The sequence below is a fragment of the Orcinus orca genome, chromosome X (genome assembly GCF_937001465.1).
Source record: "Orcinus orca chromosome X, mOrcOrc1.1, whole genome shotgun sequence".
Lineage (NCBI taxonomy): Eukaryota > Metazoa > Chordata > Mammalia > Artiodactyla > Delphinidae > Orcinus > Orcinus orca.
Window position 1 is genome coordinate 18,180,178 of NC_064580.1, and position 25,898 is coordinate 18,206,075.

The 25,898-nt window shown below is 38.4% G+C and overlaps 1 protein-coding gene and 1 pseudogene across 1 annotated transcript in view; one reads left to right on the forward strand and one right to left on the reverse strand.

Annotated features, from left to right (window-relative positions):
- The first annotated feature begins 301 nt into the window (after positions 1-301).
- Positions 302-25,682, forward strand: LOC101277727 (40S ribosomal protein S15-like; annotated as a pseudogene).
- Positions 22,488-25,898, reverse strand: part of LOC125963102 (translation initiation factor IF-2) — a 181,656-nt gene continuing 178,245 nt past the window's right edge. The window contains exon 5 of the mRNA XM_049704944.1: positions 22,488-22,702. The gene's annotated coding sequence lies outside the window, so the exon portion shown is untranslated. The remainder of the gene's footprint in view (positions 22,703-25,898) is intronic.

The window sequence follows — 25,898 nt, forward strand, 5'->3', positions numbered from 1 at the left end:
GCAAATTACTAGTGGCTGTGGGAGATACAAGAGCATTTTGGATGCTTAGAAATTAGTGTGAGAAAATAGACAATTGCATAAATAACACTTAAGGCAATGCTATAACAGAAATACCATTATTTTAAAATTAAAGCAGAGCAAATAATATTTTTGTATTTGAAGTAAAAATAATTTTAAATGTTTATTTTTCAAGTTGGTCACTAATACTGTCAGACATTTCTCTAGATAATGGATAATATTGATGGCCAACTAGAAAAATACTCTGGAAGCCCTTAAATGAAATGTAGTACAGTATGGTGCAATGGTTCTCAAACGTGAGTATGAGTCAGTCGGAGAGGGCTTGTTAAAACACATTACTGGGCCCCAGCTCAGAGTTTCTGATTTCGTAGGTCTGGAGTGAGGTCAATTAATGTGCATTTCTAACAAGTTCTCAGGTGATGCTGATGCTGCTGGCCTGGGAGCCACACATCAAGAGACACTGGGAGAGCAGCAGTGCCAGATCACCCAAGTGTGAATCCTGGCTAACTATTTATACCTGCATGATCTTTGGAGCATGCCATCCTCACCTCATCCAAAAACTGCATAATGAGAGCACTGTGGCAGAAACTGCTAGCCAATGACTAAACCTTTGTTTTCGTCTTCCTGGGCCTACAGCTAGGCAATTGTTGGTGTTAGATGTGGACCTGTGACTGAGATCTAGCGAAGGAATATGAGCAGAATTATTCCAGAATATGTGCATCATTTCCAGGCCTGACTCCTAACGACTCCCACACACATCCTTCATGCCCTTTCACTTCTGGCTTGCAGCAAATGAGCATGGGAAACTTAGAAGCATTAAGTTGAACACACCAGAGTCACAAGATGGAAGGAGGCTGGATCCATAAAACAAGACTTGGAAGAGAGCTGCCCGCAGAACAGCAACACCCATTTAGGCTTTACATGACAGAGAAGTTGATTTATTCTTCTTCTTGGTATTCTGACAGCTAGCATGCCATCTGAGACACAGTTGCTCAATAAATGATTGCTTAACTGACACAGAAAAACTTAAGGAATAGATCAGTCTAAGAGCAGACCTGATTGGAGATAAGCTCCACAACATTGGAGATATTTAAGCAAAACCAGAGGGATGCCAATGAAGGGTTCTATAGAAGGTAAACCTAGGGTAGGGGGAGAAGGAATAGGATGAAGGCAGTCAAAAGGTACAAACATCCAGTTTTAAGATAAATAAGTATCGGGGATGGAATATACAACATGTTAAATATAATTAACATTGCTGTATGTTATATATGAAAGTTAGAGTAAATACTGAGAGTGCTCGTCACAAGGAAAACATTTTTTTCTGTTTCTTTAATGTTGTAACTATATGAGATGACGGATGTTTACTATACCTATTATGGTAATAATTTCACAATGTATGTAAGTCAAACCATTATGCTGTACACCTTAAACTTATACAGTGCTGTACGACAATTATATCTCAATAAAACTGGAAGAAAATAAAAGAAGATACTCCTCAATAGGTAGAAGGTTAGGTAAGATCGTCTCCGGGGACCCTTCCAAATATAATATTCTGTGATATTATGCCCTAAATTTAAATGACTAGGATGCAACTTTTGAGAGCTGTGTCTTTCTCCCCAGCTCCGTTTTGTTCCACTCCTTTTTTCCCTTCTTTTCCAAATGTTTCATCTTTCCTTGGTAATTATTCAATCAGCATTCACTGAGCACATAAAATATGCCCAGGCCTGTCCACAAGATACTTGGCACCTAGTTGGGGAAAGTGCTTGTGAAACAACAACACATTTGAAACAACTGATAAACAATACCAAAGAGATCATTAACTGCTACTATAAAATGTGAGCAAGTTGCTTCAAATGTATTACTGTGCATGATAAAGCATATCAGCCCGCTGGACAGGCAATCAAAAAGCTCAAATTCAACTTTCTTTCCTGTAGATAAGCTGTACAAATGTGGGTAAATCATTTAACCTCCCTTCTCCTGTCTATAAAATAAAAATAACAATTCTGTCCAATTTACTAAGGAGCAAAACAGAAAAAAAAATTGATTCACGAGTTAGAGAGCATGATCCTTTGGAATAGAGTGCTCTATTTTGGAACCTATTGTTTGAATTCAGCCTTACTTGCATTGCTTGTTACTCTTTCTACATGTAATCTGAATTTTTGTTGTTAGTGATGGTTCATCTAAGAGTCCTTCATTCCACCTGCCTGCAGTACCCAAAAAACTGCCTGTTTGTGATCATGCTGGAAAAGCACAATAGGCCTCTGGTCCTCCACAGCAAGGAATGTGATCTCTTCATTTTGGACTTATGCCCCCTTCAGTAGCCAGTTGTCACCACTGCTGCCGACCTGCCATCTGCTTGAGTTCAGGGTGCAGGCAGGAGATTCAAATGTTTCAGCAGGACTGGTTAGGCCAGCAGCTGATGACCAACTTGGTGATTATATTTCGTGAGCATTATTTCATGTTCTGGTAGATATACTAAATATCCTTTCATATCTAAAGAGATGGCAAAGAAAAGTTACAAAGAGGAACATTTAATGTTTTTCTAAATGAACATAATGTAATAATAATTGATGTAAAATTGGGCCAGTTCGCCCTGACTAGCTGAGCTTCTTCCCTGCCAGCTGTAAATGCTGCCTCCAGCTGTATTCTTTTCATGGGGAAACAGTTCAAGTTTCTTACATTTTTATCAGAGTCATTTTAAAACCATTTCCAAAATGTTTTCCTCTGGTTCTGTTTTAAAGATTTTTGCATCTGTAATATATTGCTTAGATATTTTCCCCCAGTTAAACCATATGAAAAAGAAATGAATGAAAAGTTCTATTTCAGCTTTTCCAAAAGTTTGACTCCATTTCAGATGGCCCCTTGGATCTCTGTGAGCTGTATTTATAAAAGGTCTCTTGTCTGATAATTCTTTTGTATTCCAAACTTGTTACAATGTTATTAAGAACAGTGAACAGAGACTCGGGAAAGAAAATTAAGTATTTCACTGTTCTGTGTTTTTAACTTAGCTATAGAGGAAGGACTTTTCCACAAATGCTGTAAATCAGTGCCTCTTAGACTTTAACGTGCATAGGATTCACCTTAGGAGCTTATTAAAATGCAGATTATGACTCAAGAGTTCTGGGGTAGGGCCTGAGAGTCTGCATTTCTAACAAGTTCCCAGATAATGCTGATGCTGCTGGTCCAAAACTCTAAAGTTTAAGTCAACTTTCAGCTTCCACCTCTGTCTCAACAGATCTTGGGGTGAGAATCAGCTGAACCAGTTTCTCACAACTCTTTACAAAGGTAAGGAGATTTACTTTAACTTTTTAAATTCAATAAAAATAAAGTGGGGTCAACACCAAGTAGAAAGATGTCCTGGTAAGAATGGGTCAAAGATACATGAGATTCAATTAAAGAAAGAAAGCAAATTTATTCTGTATGGCATTCAGAAGTGGAGTAAATAAAATACTATTAGAGGCTGTTTTGTAAAGACCTATTCTGTTTTGGTTGGTACAACCTCTGGGTGAAATCTTCTCCCTAGGATTCTAAGAAATATTCTTCACTCTAGATGTCTTGCTTCCTATTGAATTTAGTTGCTTGCTCAAGAATGTAAACATAAACAGACAATGGTGTCCTTAATCTCTTTAATCCAAGAAGCTGTCTGACCTCTGTCTTCCAATTTAGGAACCTCTTTCAGCAAAATTCTCAGATTGCTAAGGAGTACTTAGTCTTTCCAAGTTGTTATATCCACACTGAAAGAAGGGATATACTTTTCTCCAATCTCTGCTTCTCGCGTCTTTAGATGCCCATTTTCAGTTATCCAGTGCGTTAATAACCATTAGTCATTTTACAGGCAAATTTGAACTTATTAATTATGGAAGTTCATTCCACAAACAATGGAAGAACCTCATGAAGTCTATTAACCCCAGAGAAGGACAGTCACCTAAAAAAGGTAACCAGAAAGACAGAAGGAATGTAATAACGAATTGATTAAAAAAATGAAGTTGATGGTTGTGTTGCCAAAGTTGCTCCAGGTTTTTGCTCAAAACCCATCAACCCTCACCCCCCACCACCTTTAGCAGGACTGCTTTGCTCAAAACCTGCCAACCCCCGCAACCTTTAGCAGGAGTTAACGTAAATCTTTAAGTTAAAGTGTCCAGAGATAAGAAAGGAAGCTACAAACAAACAAAGAAACAAGATAGAACAAGCTGGGACCAAGATGGCTATGAATCTGACCTCCTGCAGACCCTGAGTCTCATTATGCGCTGATTTTACTACATTAGCATATCAAATGACACACCTACCAGCAGCCATGACCAGATATTAATAGGACCCAGAGAGAATACAAAGTGGGTGGCACCCCACTCCCTCGGAAAAAGCCCTGCCCTTTCCCCGGTAGAATAATGCATATACCTTCCCATCATTAGCCTCACTCCTCCTCCCTTTGCCTTCACTCTTTAAAATCAAGTCCCTCTCGCCACGTGGGGAAGAAGATGATCTGTGAACTTAGTTCCCCTTCTCCATTCTTTGGCCACTGAAAAATGTGCTGTGCCGATCTCAGCTTTGGTTTCGTTATTTGCCTACTAGAACCCAAACGGAGGCAGAAGGCTTGGCCAGGCTAGGGCCCGAGCTGGGTCCATACAACTTAATTTGGTAACAGTTATTTTTCTCACTTACCCTTACCTGCTGAGACTGCTCATGCCCATCTCTTCTTTACCAAATGGCAGGTAGAAAAGGACAACTGGAAGAAGCAAATGCTTCTTCCTACCTGTGTTTTCTACCCACCTCTATTCCTCCTGCTACTCTTTATTATTTCAGAGTTTGTCTGACATAGTTATTCAGTCAGGTTCTATGTTATTACTAATTTTACAGAGCCAATGGCTAGTGTGGTGCTGTGACATATAATGGATGCTCAATAAATATTTGCTAAATGAATGAATGAGTATATTACCCATATGGTAATTCATTATTTAAATCTTCTTGCACCTTTTCCTGAGTCAGTAAGAGAATGGAAAAAATACACATTGACATTTAAACACATATGTACACTGTAAAACTGGAATGAGTAATCTATTTGGTTTTTATTCAGAATAAGGGATAAAAATGCATTTCTTTTAATTAATTTTCTGAATACCAAGACCAGTGAAATGCCTTTTCATACTTAGCAGAATCACTTAAATATTGGGCTGGCCAAAAAGTTCGTTCGGGGTTTTCCACGTTACAGAAAATCCGAACGAACTTTTTGGCCAACACAATATTTGCCCCAGGAAGTGGTTTATGACTCAGACAGCTTTTCTTAATTTAAAAGTAAAGATCACATCTCACTTATCTGACTTTGGAGCTCTTGGTACTTTGAAATCACTACTATCTGTGGTAGACACTGATGTGCTATCCTGATCTCCCTTCAGTGAAGGGTTTGTTGCCTCAGCTGCTGGCAGTGCTGTTGGCAGGCAGCCTTCAGCTGTCAGCCCCTTCATGGTTGCCTCAGCTGCAAAGAGCCATCTGGCCCAATTCCCCTAACCCAACGACCCGCATCCAATGAACAATCAATGCAAGAGTAAAAAGATGTGGCCATCTTGACCCAACTTGGAACAACTCTGAAGAGCCATTCTAGTTTCAGAGCTCTCTGTAAGGTAGGCCATGGCTGTTGTCAGGCCTACCTTGTACCTCAACTTCTCCCTCTTTCCAAGCCCTGCTCCCTTCCCCTATGCCCCAACGGCACTCCCTAATAAATATTTTGCATGTCAAACTTCATCTCAAAGTCGGCTTCCTGGGGAGCTCTACCTATGATAATATTATTTCCATGCTCTCCTTATACAAAATACTGAAAATGTTAAGTATCCACTGAAGAAAAAGTGCTGCATTTTGTGAAGTCTACTCTCTGAGAGGACACTTGTTCTGGGTCAGAGCTACTTGACAAAAATCCACATTGCCAACGTTACTGTTCCCTAGTACATTTTGATTTCATCATTATGTTGATGTCACAGGGGAGTGGACCAGGAGTCATATTGACATAGTGATTCCCTTATAGTGGAAAGAGGCTCATTTGAGGTTCTTTCCTTGTACTACAGGGTTAGAGTTGGTACTAGTTTCTAAGTTGACCTTCCTCCAATCATCCCATGCTAACATGAACTAAGCTCTGGAAATTTCTCTTCTTCCCTGAAGAAACTACGTAGCACCCAGAAACATGTGACTTTGGAAGACCAACCTTAGAAATTTTCTCTGGATTGTTAATTCACCCCATCACCAGTCCTTCTGGGGCTCTAGTCTGCTTGCTTTGTAGTCTTCCCTCCCAAATTTATTTATGATGTTTATATGATGTACTGATCATTTCAGGCAGAGAGGGGTAGGGAGAGATCTCCATGGTGAGAGTTCTTTTGGTTGTCTCCATGGTGATCTCTGCATAGCTAATAAATCTACAACTTAATTTTATTTATCTTGAAATCACCAATGGCTTCAGCTTTGGAATATGTGTGGGTGAAGCCATCAGGGCTCATAGTGCAACTTGCAAAGCAAGTAGTACCAAGCTTCATTAGAGACTCAGTCTATCTTTTCCATTTCTTTTTTTCCTTTCTTTAGGAACTGAAGGTCTCATATGTTTTGTACTTTGTTTCCTCCCTACACCTTCATTATAAAATAGAGACTAAGGTATAAATAAATGACAAAGCAGTGTATTACCTTCATCTAGGGGATTGCTTTTTAAATAGAAACAAGGGAATGAATCTCTAAGGAAGTTCAGGAATCGAGAAAATATGTGAATGGGGAAGAGCAAGAAGAGGCTGGGGAAAACAAAACCTATCCATTGATTACTCTGTACTCCATTTTCCCCATCTGTAAAAGGGGGTAGTAATATTATCTACCTCTGAGGGTTGTTGAATGAATTAAATAAGATATGACATGTAAAGTGCTTAGAATAATATTTGGCTTGTTCAGTTACTGCTATTTTTATATTAATATTTATTTTTATTCATAAGGACAAATTAGGAAAAGTTCCCTTCTTCACATTTAACCTGAAGTATTAAATTACCAAAAGTCTGGTCTTTCCCTTTTTGGGGAAGTTGTGAAGCCTTGCTATTCAAACAGTGGTCCAAGGACCAGAAGTATCAACCACAGCAGGGCGCCTGTTAGAAGTCCAGAATATCAAGCCCCACTCCAGATGTACTAAAGCAAAATCTGCATTTTAACAAGATTCTCTGGTGATTCTTACACATATTAAAGTTCGAGGAGCCTTGAAGTAGGTATTGATGTCCCAAATTGGGACTTTGGAATCAAAGAGACCCAAGCTCAATTTACTAGCTGTGGGACCTTGGGCAAGTTACTTAGTATCTCCTAGTCTTAGGTCCCTCATGTGTAAAATATGGGATAATCACATCTAGTTAGTAGGGTTGTGGTGAGGATTAAATGTGAAACTATGTAAAGTACTTACTGATGTGAGTGCTGAGCAAATACCAAGTGCTTTATGAATTGTGGCTATAACTACTCTCAAAACAATCTCCAGGCTTTTGAAACATGTAGTTTCAAGCTCCCAAGGGCAAAGAACTCGACTTCATCCAGCGCAGGATTGTTCACACATTCATATGATTTTAAAGATACACAAGGAATGTTAGGGATCATCTTAGATAAATCAAAAGAAAAAATGGTTAGGTCTATTTTGTATTGGAAAGCTTGGTTGGTGGGGGAAAGATTTTCCTTTGTATCTCTCTCAGTCTTCCACTGCCCTGCTGGGTAAGATACATTCAGGTTAGACACAGAGGTGATCAGCTGGCCATGACAGGTAGAGGAGTACCAACAGGTATAGCCAAGCATTGGAATCTTTTAGACATGATTCTCCTTGCCAGTGAAGGTGAACAGCTTGCTCAGGTCTATGAACTGAAAATATAACACTCCCAGAAACTCTTTGAAGACTGGAAACAGAAGTTGTTGAACTCAGATTGGCAAGCACAGGTTCTACATTCTCAAATGTATTTCACTTTCATCTCATGGTTAAGAGCTGGGGCTCAGGCATCAAATCACTAGGGTTCAAATTTCATCATATGTAAAATAGGGATTTGTTATAGCTCCTCTCTCTAAAGATGTCCAGGAGAATTCAGTGAGATAATCTATGTAAAGCTGTTAGCACAGTACCTGGTTTAGAGTGAGCTCTCAATGTTGTTGTAGTTATCACACTTGCTGCTTCTGCTTTCCCTAGAATCCTACATTTGGTATGTCTGGGTCCAGCCTATTTTCTTGAACTCAACAGTGATTTGGGGGTTACATCCAGCCTCTAACTAGATCTATCACAACAGTTTGGTTAGAAGAATTAGAGTTAAAATTATGACACACCAATGGAAAGGGGAGACTACTTAGTAGGAGGTTTCCACATAATGCTCAGTCATCTAGGAAGTGCCCTTGGGAGAACAAATTTCATTGTTGTTAAAGTGCTAGTACAGCCAGGCTCTCAGAGACTGTTAGCCATTTTCAGGCTTTTAATGAGTTCCCCAAGGAGAAGCAGAAGCTACCACACCAGCAAGCCTTTCCTCACACCTGAATTGTTTATCATTCAGTTGCTGGTGCTCTGGAGACTAACATACTGGTACTCTTTGCTACAGAATACTGAAACAACAAACTTGACAAATTCTTGATCAACAAGTGCTGGCAATGCAGACCCATTTAGAAATGGAATGGAGTGGATAACGTAAAAACTTGGACTATTTTCCATGGGACTTCTGGAAATAGAATATAGTAAGGAATTGGGATACTTCAGTTACCTGAACTAGTCAATCTACACTGGGACAAATGACAAGGTTTTGAATGTACTTCCACAGCCTGACTGAAATATTACTTTGAGTGTAATCAGTACTAGATATCAAAGGAACCTCATCACAGGATCTTCTGTGTTTAAGAAAGAAAGCTCCCCTGTTTCCCACATTGTAATTCATTAACATCCCACCATCTCTCCACAGAATGGTCTGTGTTTTCTACCCAACAAGAGAACCAACCTACTCTCTGGGGTAGGATTGAGTCACAAAGAGAAGAAAAACGGGGGGTGTTGGAGGAGAAGGCAAAACATGGAGCAGAATTCTAACAAGCTTGCTCAGTCTGACAGGACTGGTTCTAATGAATTTTACAAGATTTTTAAAGTATTCATAAGTTTAAATAACATTTTTGGTGACAAAAATAATATATGTTCCTTGCTGAAAACAGAAGAGTATTAAAAAAATAAATTATTCATAATTAAATCACCAGAAGTTAACATTTTGATATATTAAATTCTGGGCAATTTTCTCTGTTTATATTAGTTCTAATTAACATAACTGGGATTATTTATAAACATGATTATTAATGCCTATGTAATAATCCATAATGTGTCACAATTTCAACATCCTTGGGCATTTAAGATATTTCCCAAATTTTTGCTATTATAAATAATATTGTGACAAATCTTTTTTTAAATTGAAGAATAGCTGATTTACAATATTGTGTTAGTTTCAGATGTACCGCAAAGTAATTTGGTTATACAAGTATATGTATATACCTATATTCTTTTTTTTATTCTTTTCCATTATAGTTTATTGCAAGATATTGAGTATAGTTCCCAGTGCTATACAATAAATTCTTGTTGTTTATCTATTTTATATACAGTATATGCATCTGTTAATCACATGCTCCCAATTTATCCCTCCTCCCCGCCTTCCCCTTTGGTAACCATAAGTTTGTTTTCTAAGTCTGTCTGTTTCTGTTTTGTAAATAAATTCATTTGTACTATTTTTTAGATTCCACATATAAGTGATATCATATTTGTCTTTGTCTGACTTAATTCACTTAGTATGATAATCTCTAGGTTCATCCATGTTGCTACAAATGGCATTATTTCATTCTTTTTATGGCTGAGTAGTATTCCATTGTATATATACATACCACATCTTCTTTATCCATTCATCTGGTCATGTATACTTAGGTTGCTTCCATGTCTTGGCTATTGTAAATAGTGGTTTGAACATTGGGGTGCATATATCTTTTCAAATTAGAGCTTTCATCTTTTCCAGATATATGCCCAAGAGTGGGATTGCTGGATCATATGGTAACTTTATCTTTAGTTTTTTAAGGAACTTCCATACTGTTTTCCATAGTGGCTGCACCAATTTACATTCCCACCAACAGTGTAAGAGGGTTCCCTTTTCTCTACACCCTTTCCAGCACTTATTTGTAGACTTTTTGATGATGGCCATTCTGACCAATGTAAGGTGATACCTCGTTGTACTTTTGATTTGCATTTCTCTAATAATTGGTGATGTTCAGCATCTTTTCACATGCCTTTGGCCATCTGTACGTCTTCTTTAAAGAAATATCTATTTAGATCTTTTGCCCATTTTTTGATTTTTTGTTTGTTTTGTTTTGTTACTGAGTAGTATGAGCTGTTTCTATATTTTGGAAATTAAGCCCTTGTCGGTCGCATCATTTGCAAACATTTTCTCCCAGTCCATAGGTTGTCTTTTCGTTGTTTGTTTAAAATTAATTAATTAATTTTTGGCTGTGTTGGGTCTTTGTTGCTGCGCATGGGCTTTCTCTAGTTGCAGCGAGTGGGCGCTACTCTTTGTTGTGGTGTGCAGGCTTCTCATTGCGGTGGCTTCCCTTGTTGCGGAGCACGAGCTCTAGGCACGTGGGCTTCAGTAGTTGTGGTTTGCAGGCTCCAGAGTGCAGGCTCAGTAGTTGTGGCGCACAGGCTTATTGGTCCACGGCATGTCGGATCATCCCAGGCCAGGGCTCGAACCCATGTCCTCTGCATTGCAAGGCAGATTCTTAACCACTGTGCCACCAGAGAAGCCCTGTCTTTTCGTTTTGTTTATGGTTTACTCTGCTGTGCAAAAGCCTGTAAGTTTGACTAGGTCCCATTTGTTATTTTTGCTTTCATTTCTATTGCCTTGGGAGACTGACCTAAGAAAACATTGCTATGATTTATGTCAGAATATTTTGCCTATGTTCTCTTCTAGGAGTTTTACGGTGTCATGTCTTAAGTCTTTAAGCCATTTTGAGTTTATTTTTCTGTATGATGTGAGGGAGTATTCTAACTTCATTGACTGACATGCGGCTGCCCAGCTTTCCCAACACCACTTGCTGAAGAGACTATCTTTTCTCCATTGTATATTCTTGCCTCCTTTGTTGAAGGAAAAATCTGGACAAATCTTCTTTTGTAAAACTTTGCCTGGCTATCCAATTGTTTCCTTAGGATAGATGCTTAGAAGTTAAATGCCTCAATGAAAGGATAGGAACATATTTAAGATTCTTAGTACAATTGCCAAGTTGCTTCACAAAACGATTGTCCCAATATATCTTCCCATGAGCAATGTATAAACATGCCCTTCCAAGAGCACTAGTGACTACATGGAGTGTTATCTTGGATCATTCTTTTCTAATTTCACGGTCAAAACCATTATCTCATTACCTTGCCATTCTTTTATTTTTTAATGCAATTTATCATTTCACACATAAATATATTGACCATTTGTGGGTTATTTCTTTTTCTTTTGTGATTTGTTCATGACCATGGCCCGTATCTTCTACTGGGCAGTTAGTTTTTTCTCAATGTTTTATTAGCATCTCTATATATTAAAACATATTAGTTCTTTATTATATTTTTTGCACTTATATTTTACCATTAATTTTAATTTATGGTGGATTTTCATTGTTATCTTTGCACAAAAATTTGGAATTCTCATGCAGTCAAATCTGTTTGCCTTTTCCTTTAAGATTTTTTCACATTGCTTTTATTCTTGTAAATCTTCCCCCATTTGAAGAACAAGTGAATATTTACCCATACTTTCTCTTAACCAGCAAAACCAGTTTTATTAACTATAAAAATGCTTATTTGAAGGTAGAATGTGGTCAGAATGATTTCACTTTCCTCACTATAACTAAACTAGTCATAAAGCACAAGAATTTGGTGACACTCATGAATTGACTATAGATATTACCATCTCAGGACTTCAATGAAATTACCTTTAAGATGATTTCACAGAGTACTTGAGAAAAAAAGGATCAAAAAGATGTCAGATATAAGTGAAAACATACCATATTTGTCTTTCTCTGTCTGACTTATTTCACTAAGTGTGGAATCTAAAATATAAAATGAACAAACATACCACAACAGAAACAGACTCACAGATACAGAGAACAAACTAGTGGTTACCAGAGGGGTAGGGATAGGGGCAGAATAGGCAAAGGGGATTAAGGGGTACAAACTACTAGATATTAAAAAAAAAATAAGTTACAAGAATGTATTGTACGACACAAGGAATATAGTCATACTTTGTATGGAGTGTAATCTGTAAAAATATTGAATTACTATGTTGTACACCTGAAACTAATCATATTGTAAGTCAACTATACTTCAATTAAAGAAAAAAACATGTCAGAAAAGAATAGTAACTGTTATAAAAGTGAAATTGAAACTAAACCCTTCAGAGAAGTTCCATACTTCTGATTCATTGAACGGAACAACTTTATATTATCCTTGTCGTCATTCAGTTAGCTTCATTTGCAACAAATATTTAAGAAATATCAAGTACTCAGATACCATCATAGTATATTACCAAAACTGTCTAATACTGATTGACTCTGCAAAGGCCTTTCTTGCAATGCAACAAACACACTTCAAAATAATTGAAGACACTACAATTGTAAATTTGTTAACAAATTTTAACCCAATAATCCATGTTTCCATAATGAATACACAAACAGAAAAATGTATGAACTCACATAACGTAAACACATGAAAAGAAGACAGGGATGGAGAGAGGAGGGGTGGTAAAAAGGCAGCTGAATTCATTAGTTCCTATAAAAGTCTAAAAATATTTCCACCCAAATTTATTCTCTGAAAAATGAAAGAGATGTGTAAGACTGTGCCCACGTCAGAGAAAACAGAATCTACATCGAGAAGGAGGAGGGGAAAGCACTGGTTGTCAGGAAGCCACCACAGTCTCTGCCAACACCATTATCAGTGACAGCTGGTTTCCAGAAGAGTACCTTCAAGGAACCATTAATCAGAGAATAATGGGGACGACAAAAGGCAATGCTTCTCAACTATTTAGCATACTGTTAGCAATAGATTCCCATGGCATATATACTATGTGCAGGAATAGTGTGCTGGACCGCATGTTCTCAATAAATATATGGTAGATTGGGGGAGACCGATTGCACTAATAGTCCCAGTTTTTAATGCATCCTTGTATCCATGCCCTTTTATAGTGCCCTCTCACACTGCCTTTGGGCCTGACCATGTGACATGCTTTGACCAAATGAAGAGTTACAAACTTGATGCAAGCAGAGGCTTGAAAAGCCACTCCTGTGGTTCTGATTTCAGTAGGCCTGGAATGGGCAGGGTGCAAGCATGTGCATTTTGAAAATACTCCTTAGGTGATTCAGATATGCACTCTTCTTTAAAAATCTCTGACTTAGAATGTTCCACAAGTCCTAAAGACTGTGAACACAGTATCTCAGGATTGTTATATAGTCCTAAGACATTAATACCTGAAAGAAGCTTTTATGGAAATGGATTTTCAGATTCTGAAACCACTGAAAACTCTTGATGTTATCCAGCGCGTAGCACTAAAATAATATAAATTGTTTAATAAAGTAATTTTAGAGCTGAAAATGTGCTTAGAAATCTAACTCACTTATTTTGCAAAAGAAGAAACTAACTCCACCTTAAGGAACAGTGGTAGCACCAGGGCCAAATCCCACGCCTCTTGGTTTTCACTTAATCATAGAAAATCTAAAAAGTATATTTTCAAACGTTAGTTTTAATTTCATCTACTACTACTTTTTCTCATCAGCCCTATTAATTTCACTAAAATGAATTAATTTAAGATTTATCTCCTTTTATTTTTTCCTCTCAGTAGTAGAGATGCTAATAAATGTGAAACAGTAAAAAATAAGCTTCTTCTAGTCTCAGGAAGGAGGAACAACAACAGGAATAGGCAGGCGTAAAAGATCTGGGAGAAGAGGGTTCTAGACAGAAGAAATAGCAAGTATGTATGAGGAAGAATAAGAGGTTCATAGGACTTGAGTGAGATAAGAGAGGCAGAAAATTGTAGGAGATGATGGCAGAAAGATTAGCAGTCCCTGTCCTATACTTACTTGGGTTCACCTCTGTCTCTCACTGCAATTATTTGCAAGGTCTTTGATAACTACAATATATTTGAGCGAGATTTCTAATTTCCAATAATGGGAGACTCAGTTATTCTGACCAAACCACCAGAGGAAAACAAAAATACTGAGGGAAGGACCTTTTTTTTTTGTTTTGTTTTGTTTTTTTCTTTTACAAATCTCTTACAAAGCAAAAGATCTAATAACAAAAGCAAAATAAATCAGGAATCCAAAAAGTGCACAAGGAAGCCACTTCTACACTGAGGACATTGCGTATGTTTTTTTTTTAATATCTTTATTGGAGTATAATTGCTTTACAATGTTGTGTTAGTTTCTGCTGTATAACAAAGTGAATCAACTATTCATATACATATATTCCCATAGCCCCTCCCTCTTGCGTCTCCCTCCACCCTCCCTATCCCACCCCTCTAGGTGGTCACAAAGCAACGAGCTGATCTCCCTGTGCTATGCGGCTGCTTCTCACTAGCTATCGATTTTACATTTGGTCATGTATATATGTCAATGCAACTCTCTCACTTCGTCCCATCTTACACTTCTCCCTCCCTGTGTCCTCAGGTCCATTCCCTACGTCTGCGTCTTTATTCCTGTCCTGCCCCTAGGTTCTTTAGAGCCATTTTTTTTTAGATTCCATATACTTGTGTTAGCATATGATATGTGCTTTTCTCTTTCTGACTTACTTCACTGTGTGACAGACTCTAGGTCCATCCACTTCACTACAAATAACTCAATTTTGTTTCTTTTTGTGGCTGAGTAATATTCCATTGTATATATGTGCCACATCTTCTTTATCCATTCATATGTCGATGGACACTTAGGTTGCTACCATGTCCTGGCTATTGTAAATAGTGCTGCAATAAACATCGTGGTACATGTCTCTTTTTGAATTATAGTTTTCTCAAGGTATAGGCCCAGTAGTGGGATTGCTGAGTCATATGGTAGTTCTATTTTTAGTTTTTTAAGGAGCCTCCATACTGTTCTCCATAGTGGCTGTATCAATTTACATTCCCACCAACAGTGCAAGAGGGTTCCCTTTTCTCCACACCCTCTCCAGCATTTATTGTTTCTAGATTTTTTGATGATGGCCATTCTGACCAGTGTGAGGTGATACCTCATTGTAGTTCTCATTTGCATTTCTCTAATGATCAGTGACGCTGAGCATCCTTTCATGTGTTTGTTGGCAATCTGTATATCTTCTTTGGAGAAATGTCTATTTAGGTCTTCTGCCCATTTTTGGATTGGGTTGTTTGTTTTTTTGATATTAAGCTGCATGAGCTTCTTGTATATTTTGGATATTAATCCTTTGTCAGTTGCTTTGTTTGCAAATATTTTCTCCCATTCTGAGGCTTGTCTTTCCGTCTTGTTTATGGTTTCTTTGCTATACAAAAGCTTTTAAGTTTCATTAGGTCCCATATGTTTATTTATTTATTTATTTATTTTTAACATCTTTATTGGAGTATAATTGCTTTACAATGGTGTGTTAGTTTCTGCTTTATAACAAAGTAAATCAGTTATACATATACATATGTTCCCATATCTCTTCCCTCTTGCATCTGCCTCCCTCCCACCCTCCCTATCCCAACCCTCTAGGTGGTCACAAATCACTTAGCTGATATCCCTGTGCTATGCGGCTGCTTCCCACTAGCTATCTACCTTACGTTTGGTAGTGTATATATGTCCATGCCTCTCTCTTGCTTTGTCACAGCTTACCCTTCCCCCTCCCCACATCCTCAAGTCCATTCTCTAGTAGGTCTGTGTCTTTATTCCCGTCTTACCCCTAGGTTCTTCATGACCTTTTTTTTTTTCTTAGATTCCGTATATATGTGTTAGCATACGGTATTTGTTTTTCTCTTTCTGACTCACTTCACTCTGTATGACAGACTCTAGGTCCATCCACCTCACTACAAATAACTCAATTTTATTTCTTTATATGGCTGAGTAATATTCCATTGTATATATGTGCTACATCTTCTTTATCCATGCATCTGTTGATGGACACTTAGGTTACTTCCATGTCCTGGCTATTGTAAATAGAGCTGCAATGAACACTGTGGTACATGACTCTTTTTGAATTATGGTTTTCTCAGGGTATATGCCCAGTAGTGGGATTGCTGGGTCATATGGTAGTTCTATTTGTAGTTTTTTAAGGAACCTCCATACTGTTCTCCATAGTGGCTGTATCAATTTACATTCCCACCAACAGTGCAAGAGGGTTCCCTTTTCTCCACACCCTCTCCAGCATTGCTTGTTTCTAGATTTTTGATGATGGCCATTCTGACAGGTGTGAGATGATATCTCATTGTAGTTTTGATTTGCATTTCTCTAATGATAAATGATGTTGGGCATTCTTTTGTGTGTTTGTTGGCAATCTGTATATCTTCTTTGAGAAATGTCTATTTATGTCTTCTGCACATTTTTGGATTGGGTTGTTTGTTTTTTTGTTATTGAGCTGCTTGTAAATTTTGGAGATTAATCTTTTGTCAGTTGCTTCATTTGCAAATATTTTCTCCCATTCTGAGGGTTATCTTTTGGTCTTGTTTATGGTTTCCTTGCTGGGCAAAAGCTTTTAAGTTTCATTAGGTCCCATTTGTTTATTTTTGTTTTTATTTCCATTTCTCTAGGAGGTGGGTCAAAAAGGATCTTGCTGTGATTTTGGTCAAAGAGTGTTCTTCCTATGTTTTCCTCTAAGAGTTTGATAGTGTCTGGCCTGACATTTAGGTCTTTAATCCATTTTGAGTTTATTTTTGTGTATGGTGTTAAAGAGTGTTCTAATTTCATTGTTTTACGTGCAGCTGTCCAGTTTTCCCAGCACCAGTTACTGAAGAGGCTGTCTTTTCTCCATTGTATATTATTCCTCCTTTATCAAAGATAAGGTGACCATGTGTGCATGGGTTTATCGCTGGGCTTTCTATCCTGTTCCCTTGATCTATACTTCTCTTTTTGTGCCAGTACCATACTATCTAGATTACTGTAGCTTTGTAGTATAGTCTGAAGTCTGGGAGCCTGATTCCTCCAGCTCTGTTTTTCTTTCTCAAGAAAAACTTTGGCTATTCGGGATCTTTTGTGTTTCCATACAAATTGTGAATTTTTTTGTTCTCGTCTGTGAAAAATGCCAGTGGTCATTTGATAGGGATTACACGGAATCTGTAGATCACTTTGGGTAGTATAGTCATTTTCACAATTTGGATTCTTCCAATCCAAGAACATGGTATATCTCTCCATCTTTTTTTATCATCTTTAATTTCATCAGTGTCTTATAGTTTTCTGCATACAGGTCCTTTGCCTCCTTAGGGAGGTTTATTCATAGATATTTTGTTGTGTTTATTGTAATGGTAAATGGGAGTGTTTCCTTAATTTCTCCTTCAGATTTTTCATCATTAGTGTATAGTAATGCAAATTTCTGTGCATTAATTTTGTATACTGATACTTTACCAAATTCATTGATTAGCTCTAGAGGCTTTCTGGTAGCACCTTAAGGATTCTCTATGTATAGTATCATGTCATCTGCAAACAGTGACAGTTTTACTTCTTCTTTTCTCACTTGGATTCCTTTTATTTCTTTTTCTGCTCTGATTGCTGTGGCTAAAACTTCCAAAACCATGTTCAATAAAAGCAGTTAGAGTGGGCAACCTTATCTTGTTCATGATCTTAGAGGAAATGGTTCTAGTTTTCAACCATTGAGAATGACGTTGTCTGTGGGTTTGTCACATATGGCCTTTATTATGTTGAGGTAGGTTCCCTCTATGCCCACTTTTTGGAGACTTTTTATCATAAACGGGTGTTGAATTGTGTCAAAAGCTTTTCCTGCATCTATTGAGATTATTATATGGTTTTTATCCTTCAGTTTGTTAATATGGTTTATCACATTGATTGATTTGCATATATTGAAGAATCCTTGCATCCCTGGGATAAACCCCACTTGATCATGGTGTATGATCCTTTTAATGTGCTATTGGATTCTGTTTGCTAGTATTTTGTTGAGTATTTTTGCATCTATGTTCATCAGTGTTATTGGCCTGTAGTTTTCTTTCTTTGTGATATCTTTGTCTGGTTTTGGTATCAGAGTGATGGTGGCCTCGTAAAATGAGTTTGGGAGTGTTCCTCCCTCTGCTATACTTCAGAAGAGTTTGAGAAGGATAGGTGTTAGCTCTTCTCTAAATGTTTGATAGAATTTGCCTGTGAAGCCATCTAGTCCTGGGCTTTTGTTTATTGGAAGATTTTTAATCACAGTTTCAATTTCAGTGCTTGTGATTGGTCTGTTCATATTTTCTATTTCTTCCTGGTTCCGTCTTGGAAGGTTGGACTCTTCTAAGAACTTGTCCATTTCTTCCAGGTTGTCCATTTTACTGGCATATAATTGCTTGTAGTAGTCTCTCATGATCCTTTGTATTTCTGCAGTGTCACTTGTTACTTCTTTTTTCATTTCTAATTCTGTTGATTTGAGTCTTCTCCCTTTTTTTTTTGATCAGTCTGGCTAATGGTTTATCAATTTTGTTTATCTTCTCAAAGAACCACGTTTTAGTTTTATTGATCTTTGCTATTGTTCCCTTCATTTCTTTTCATTTATTTCTGACCTGATCTTTATGATCTCTTTCCTTCTGCTAACTTTGGGGTTTTTTGTTTCTTCTTTTTCTAATTGCTTTAGGTTTAAGGTTAGGTTGTTTATTTGAGATTTTTCTTGTTTCTTGAGGCAGGGTTGAATAGCTATAAACTTCCCTCTTAGAACTGCTTTTACTGCATCGCATAGGTTTTGGGTTGTGGTGTTTTCATTGTCATTTGTTTCCAGGTATTTTTTGATTTCCTCTTTGATTTCTTCAGTGATCTCTTGGTTATTTAGTAGCGTGTTGCTTAGCCTCCATGTGTTTGTATTTTTTACAGTTTTTTCCCGGTAATTGATATCTAGTCTCATAGCATTGTGATTGGAAAAGATACTTGATATGATTTCAACTTTCTTAAATTTACCGAGAATTGATTTGTGAACCAAGACATGATGTATCCTCGAGATGTTCTATGAGCACTTGAGAAGAAATTGTATTCTGTTGGTTTTGGATGGAATGTCCTATAAATATCAGTTAAGTCTATCTGGTCTAATGTGTCTATTAAAGCTAGTGTTTCTTTCTTTATTTTCATTTTGGATGATCCGTTCTTTGGTGAAAGTGGGGTGTTAAAATCCCCTACTATTATTGTGTTACTGTCGATTTCCCCTTTGTTTGCTGTTAGCATTTGCCTTATGTATTGAGGTGCTCCTATGTTGGGTGCATAACTATTTACAATTGTTATATCTTCTTGGATTGATCCCTTGATCATTATGTAGTGTCCTTCCTTGTCTCTTGTAGTCTTTAAAGTATATTTTGTCTGATAAGAGTATTGGTATTCCAGCTTTGTTTTGATTTCCATTAGCATGGAATACCTTTTTCCAACTGCATGGAATATCTTTTCCCATCCCCTCACTTTTAGTCTGTATGAGTCCCTAGGTCTGAAGTGGGTCTCTTGTACACAGCATATATTGGTCTTGTTTTGCTATCCATTCAGCCAGTCTGCGTCTTTTGTTTGGAGCATTTAATCCATTTACATTTAAGGTAATATCAATATGTATGTTCCTATTCCCATTTTCTTAATTGTTTTGGGTTTGTTATTGTAGGTATTTTCCTTCCCTTGTGTTTCCTGCCTAGAGAAGTTTCTTTAGCATTTGTTGTAAAGCTGGTTTGGTGGTGCTGAATTCTCTTAGCTTTTGCTTGTCTGTAAAAGTTTTAATTTCTCCGTCAAATCTGAATGAAATTCTTGCTGAGTAGAATAATCTTGGTTATAGGTTTTTCCCTTTCATCACTTTAAATATGTCGTGCCACTCCCTTCTGGCTTGCAGAGTTTCTGCTGAAAGATCAGCTGTTAACCTTTTGGGGATTCCTTTGTATGTTATTTGTTGTTTTTCCCTTGCTGCTTTTAATATTTTTTTCTTTGAATTTAATTTTTGATAGCTTGATTAATATGTGTCTTGGTGTGTTTCTCCTTGGATTTATCCTGTGTGGGACCTCTGCGCTTCCTGGACTTGACTGACTCTTTCCTTTCCCATGTTAAGGAAGTTTTCAACTGTAATCTCTTCAACTATTTTCTCAAACCCTTTATTTTTCTCTTCTTCTTCTGGGACCCCTAGAATTCGAATGTTGGTGCATTTAATGTTGTTCCAGAGGTCTCTGAGACTGTTGTCAACTCTTTTCATTCTTTTTTCTTTATTCTGCTCTGTGGCTGTTATTTCCATTATTTTATCTTTCAGGTCACTTATCTGGTCTTCTGCCTCAGTTATTCTGCTATTGATTCCTTCTAGAGTATTTTTAATTTCATTTATTGTGTTTTTCATCATTGTTTGCTCTTTAGTTCTTCTAGGTCCTTGTTAAACGTTACTTTTATTTTTTCCATTATATTTCCAAGATTTTGGATCATCTTTACTATCATTACTCTGAATTCTTTTTCAGGTAGACTGCCTATTTCCTCTTCATTTGCTTGGTCCAGTGGGTTTTTACCTTGCTCTTTCATCTGCTGCATATTTCTCTGTCTTCTCATTTTGTTTAACTTACTATGTTTGGGGTCTTCTTTTCACAGGCTGCAGGTTCGTAGTTCCTGTTATTTTTGGTGTCTTCCCCCAGTGGGTGAGGTTTGTTCAGTGGCTTGTGTAGGCTTCCTGGTGGAGGGGACTGGTGCCTGTGTTCTGGCGGGTAGGCCTGTATCTTGTCCTTCTGGTGGGCAGGGCTGCGTCCGCTGGTGTGTTTTGGAGTGTCTGTGAACTTAGTATGACTTTAGGCAGCCTCTCTGCTAATGGGTGGGGCTGTGTTCCTGTCTTGCTAGTTGTTTGGCATGGGGTGCCCAGCACTGGAGCTTGCTGGCCGTTGGGTGGAGCTGGGTCTTAGTGTTGGGACGAAGATCTCTGGGAGAGCACTTGCCAATTGATATTACGTGGGGCTGGGAGCTTTCTGGTGGTCCAGTGTCGTGGACTCGGCCCTCCCACCTCGGAGGCTCAGGCCCGACACCTGGCCGGAGTACTAAGACCCTGCCAGCCACATGGCTGAGAAGAACAGGAAGAAAGAAAGAAAGAAAAAAGGACAGATACCTAGGACAAATGGTAAAAGCAAACCTATACAGACAAAATCACACCAAGAAGCATACACGTACACACTTACAAAAAGAGAAAAAGGAGACAAAAGAAAATATATATATATTTAAAAAAAGGAAGAGAGCACCCAAAGTAATAAACAAATCCACCAATGATAATAAGCATTAAATACTAAACTAAGATAAACATAAAACCAGAAACATATTAGACACAGAAAGCAAACCCCAAGTCTACAGTTCTTCCCAAAGTCCACCACTTCAATTTTGGGAACATTCATTGTCTATTCAGGTATGTTCAGATGCAGGGTTTATCAAGTTGATTGTGGGGACTTAATCTGCTGTTCCTGAGGTTGCAGGGAGAAATTTCCCTTTCCCTTCTTTGTTCGCACAGCTCCTGGGGTTCAGCTTTGGTTTTGGCCCCGCCTCTGTGTGTAGGCCACCCTCAGGCGTCTTTTACCCACCCAGACAGGAGGGGCTTAAAACAGCAGCTTATTGCTCACTCAGGCTGGGGGGAGGGAGGGGTACGGTAGTCATAATTGGAATGAGGGGTGAGCCTGAGGTGGCAGAGGCTGGCGTGACATTGCAACAGCCTGAGGTTTGCTGTGTGTTCTCCCGGGGAAGCTGTCCCAGGATCATGGGACCCTGGCAGTGGTGTCATGCACAGGCTCCCAGGTGGGTGTGGATAGTGACCTGTGCTTGCACACAGGATTATTCATGGCAGCGGTAGCAGCGTTAGTGGTTCATGCCCATCTCTGGGGTCTGAGCTGATAGTCGCGGCTCACGCCCATCTCTGGAGCTCGTTTAGGCAGTGCTCTGCCTTCTGTGGGCACACTGGGAAGGAATCCCCTCTCCTCACGCACCCCGAAACATAGGTCTTTTGCCTCTCTGGCAGGTCCAGACTTTTTCCCAGACTCCCTCCCGGCTGGCACACTAGCCCCCTTCATGCTGTCTTCATGCAGCCAAACCCAGTTCTGTCCCTGGGGTCTGACCGAGCTTCAGCTCCCAGCCCCTAATAGGAGAGAAGACAAGCCTCTCATGCTGGTGAGCGCTGGTTGGCACAGATTCTCTGTGCAGGAATCTCTCCGCTTTGCCCTCTGCATCCCTGTTGCTGCGCTCTCCTTCATGGCTCTGAAGCTTCCCCCACTGCCCACCCCCTGTCCCCGCCAGTGAAGGGGCTCCCTAGTGCATGGAAACTTTTCCTCCTTCACAGCTCCCTGCCAGAGGTGCGGGTCCTGTCCCTATTCTTTTGTCTCTGTTTTTCTTTTTTCTTTTGCCCTACCCAGGTATGTGGGGAGTTTCTTGCCTTTTGGGAAGTCTGAGGTCTTCTGCCAGCATTCAGTAGGTGCTCTGTAGGAGTTGTTCCACATGTAGATGTATTTTTGATGTATTTGTGGAGAGGAAGGTGATCTCCACGTGTTACTCCTTCACCATCTTCCTTATTATTTCTCGGATATTTCTGTAAAATAAAAATGTTTACTGTGATGGTCTCACAGGATTAGGAGCATGGAGAACAAAGCCCAAGGCCCATAGAAGATGGGAAGTCTATTAGGAGACTGTCTGCATAAAAAGCTATGACCTCAAAGGGCTACACCCTCAAGGAAGGGTAAGTCGTCTTTCAGTCTGGAATCATGTCATCTGTGTGGTCCAGGGAACTTAAAAATTGAACTTGGATTAAAGTGAACCTAGACCGGTAGTAACTTCAGGCATTTGGTAGAAACAAATCCAAGTTCTTTCTGAAGGAAGTTACTTTCATTCTATGACTTAAATTATTCTTACAGGTAATTTTCAGATACAATGAACAGCAAATACTCAAGGACAACAAGGCACACAAATAGAACTATAATGACTTTATATATTAGAATTATTAAATACAGACTATAAATAAACCATACTTACTATAAAAATTTATATCGAATTTTTAAAAAGAAAATATTTTAAAAAACAATTATTACATTTTGCACATAAAAGGCATTAAATAAATATTTGTGGATTTAAGTTAATAAACATCTAGCCTTTTCCATGATGTCAACTACTACTTCATTCACTCATTTTATCCAACAAACATTTTTGCCTATTCATGGTGTTCTGTGCTATGTTTTCAGTATGAAGGATACAATAGTAAACAATATGCACACAGGGTTCTTGCTCCCAAAACTCTCACATCTATGGGGAAGACATATAGGTAGACAGCCAAAAATAACCTGGTAGGATTAGTACTCCCTCGAGGACTACAATAGGACCAGATAATTGAACATATTCACAAGACTCCCAAGAGCCTCCCAAGGACAGCTCCCCACGGTCCTTCTTATTCACCCAAGGAGGTGAAAGACTTGTCCAATGAGTCTCTGTTTAGGGAGAACTCCCTAAAAGGTTCCAGCAGATTCTTCCATGACCTTCTGGTCACATAACCAAGCCCGACTGTTAAACTGATTACACCAGCTGTAAAGCACCAATAAACTGGCCCTAGATCAGGAATAAGACAAGGGTACCCACTCTCACCATGCCTATGCCAGAGCAATCAAGCAAGAAAAAGCAATAAAAGGCATCAGAATCACAAAGGAAGAAGTAGTATTTTCTCCATTTTCAGATGACATGATTTTATATATATAAAGTCTTAAAGATTCTGCCAAAAAACTGTTAGATCTAATCAACGAAATGAGTAAAATTGCAGGATACAAAATCAACATACAAAATCATTAGTGCTTCTCTACACTAATAAATGAATTATCTGCAAAAGAAATAAAGGAAAATCCCATTTACAATAGCATCAGAAACAATAAAATACTTAGGAATAAATCTAACCAAGTTGGTGAAAGATCTCCACACTAAAAACGATAAGACACTGATGAAAGAAATTGAAGAAAACACAAATGGGATGATATCCTGTCTTCATGGACTGGAAGAATTCATATTGTTAAAATACTATGCAAAGCTATCTATAGATTGAATGCAATCCCTATCAAGAGTCCAATGGCATTTTTTTTTTACAGAAATAGAAAAAACAATCCTAAAATTCATTTGGAACAACAAAAGACTCTGAATAGCCAAAGCAATCCTGAGAAGGAAGAACAAAGCTGGAGGAATCACACTTCTTGATTTCAAACTACATTACAATGCTATAATAATCAAAATAGTATACAAAAAGATATATATCAATGGAACAGAATTGAGAGCCCAGAAATAAACCTTCGCATATGCAGATAACCAATATTTGACAGGGGAGCCAAGAATACTCAGTGGAGGAAAGACAGTCTCTTCAATAAATAATGCTGGGAAAATTGGATATTCACATGCAAAAGAATGAACCTAGATACCAACCTTACACCACTCACAAAAATTAACTGGAAATAGATTAAAGACTTAAATGTAAGACCAGAAACCATAAAACTCCTAGAAGAAAACACAGGGGAAAAGCTCCTTAACACTGGTCATTTCTTAGATATGCACAAGCACGCAAAATAAGAAATAAACAAGTGGGACCACATCAAATTAAAAAGCTTCTGCACAACAAAGGAAACAATAAACAAAATGAAAAGGCAACTTACAGAATGGGAGAAAATATTTGCAAACCACACATGTGATAATGGGTTAATATCCAAAATATATAAGGAACTCATATAACTCAGTAGCGAAAACAAAATAATTCAATTAAAAATTGAGTGAAGGACCCAAATATACATTTTTCCGAAGGAGACATACAGATGGCAAACATGCACAGGAAAAGGTGCTCAACATTACTAATCATCAGAGAAATGCAATTTAAAACCACAAAGAGATATCACCTCACATACATTAGACTGGCTATTATCAAAAAGATAAGAGATAACAAACGTTGGCAAGGAAGTGGAGGAATGGGAACCCTTCCACACTGTTGGTAGAAATCTAAATTGATGCAGCACTATGGAAAACAGTATAGAAGTTCCTCAAAAAATTAAAAATAGGACTACCAACATTTTCCAATAACTGACAAGGTGGCAGAAGTGCAGCAAAAGAGGCAGACCTTCCATAAGTCCACCTACCTCAGGCGTGGACCTCAACCAGCTGCTGGACAAGTCCTACAAGCTGCTCATGCAGTTGTACTGCGCCTGGCAGCAACCGCGGCTGAATCCGGCCTGCGGAGGAAGCAGCACTCGCCGCTTAAGTGCCTGAGCAAGGCCAAGAACAAGGCGCCACCCACAGAGAAGCCTAAGGTTGTTAAGATGCACCTGTGGGACATGATCATCGTTCCCAAGATAGTGGGCGGCTACAAGGGCAAGATCCTCAACCAGGTGGAAATCAAGCCTGGGATGATTGGCCGCTGTAGGGGCAAGCTGTCAATCACCTACAAGCCTGTGAAGCACGAGCTGCTCAGACATCAGGGTCGCCCACTTCTCCACCTTCATCCCCTTCATGAAGCCTGCTTGGCCAATAAAGGCACAGACTCCTCTAAAAAATAAATAACTTTTAAAAATAAATAAAAATAAGACTACCTTATGACCCAGCAATTCCACTTCTGGGTATATATCCAAAGGAAATAAAATCACTGTCTCAAAAAGATATCTGCACCCGTGTGTTCACTGCAGCATTATTTACAGGACAAGAAAACACCTAAGTGCCCATCCACATGAATGGATAAAGATGTCTTAAGATATATATATATGAATATTATTCAG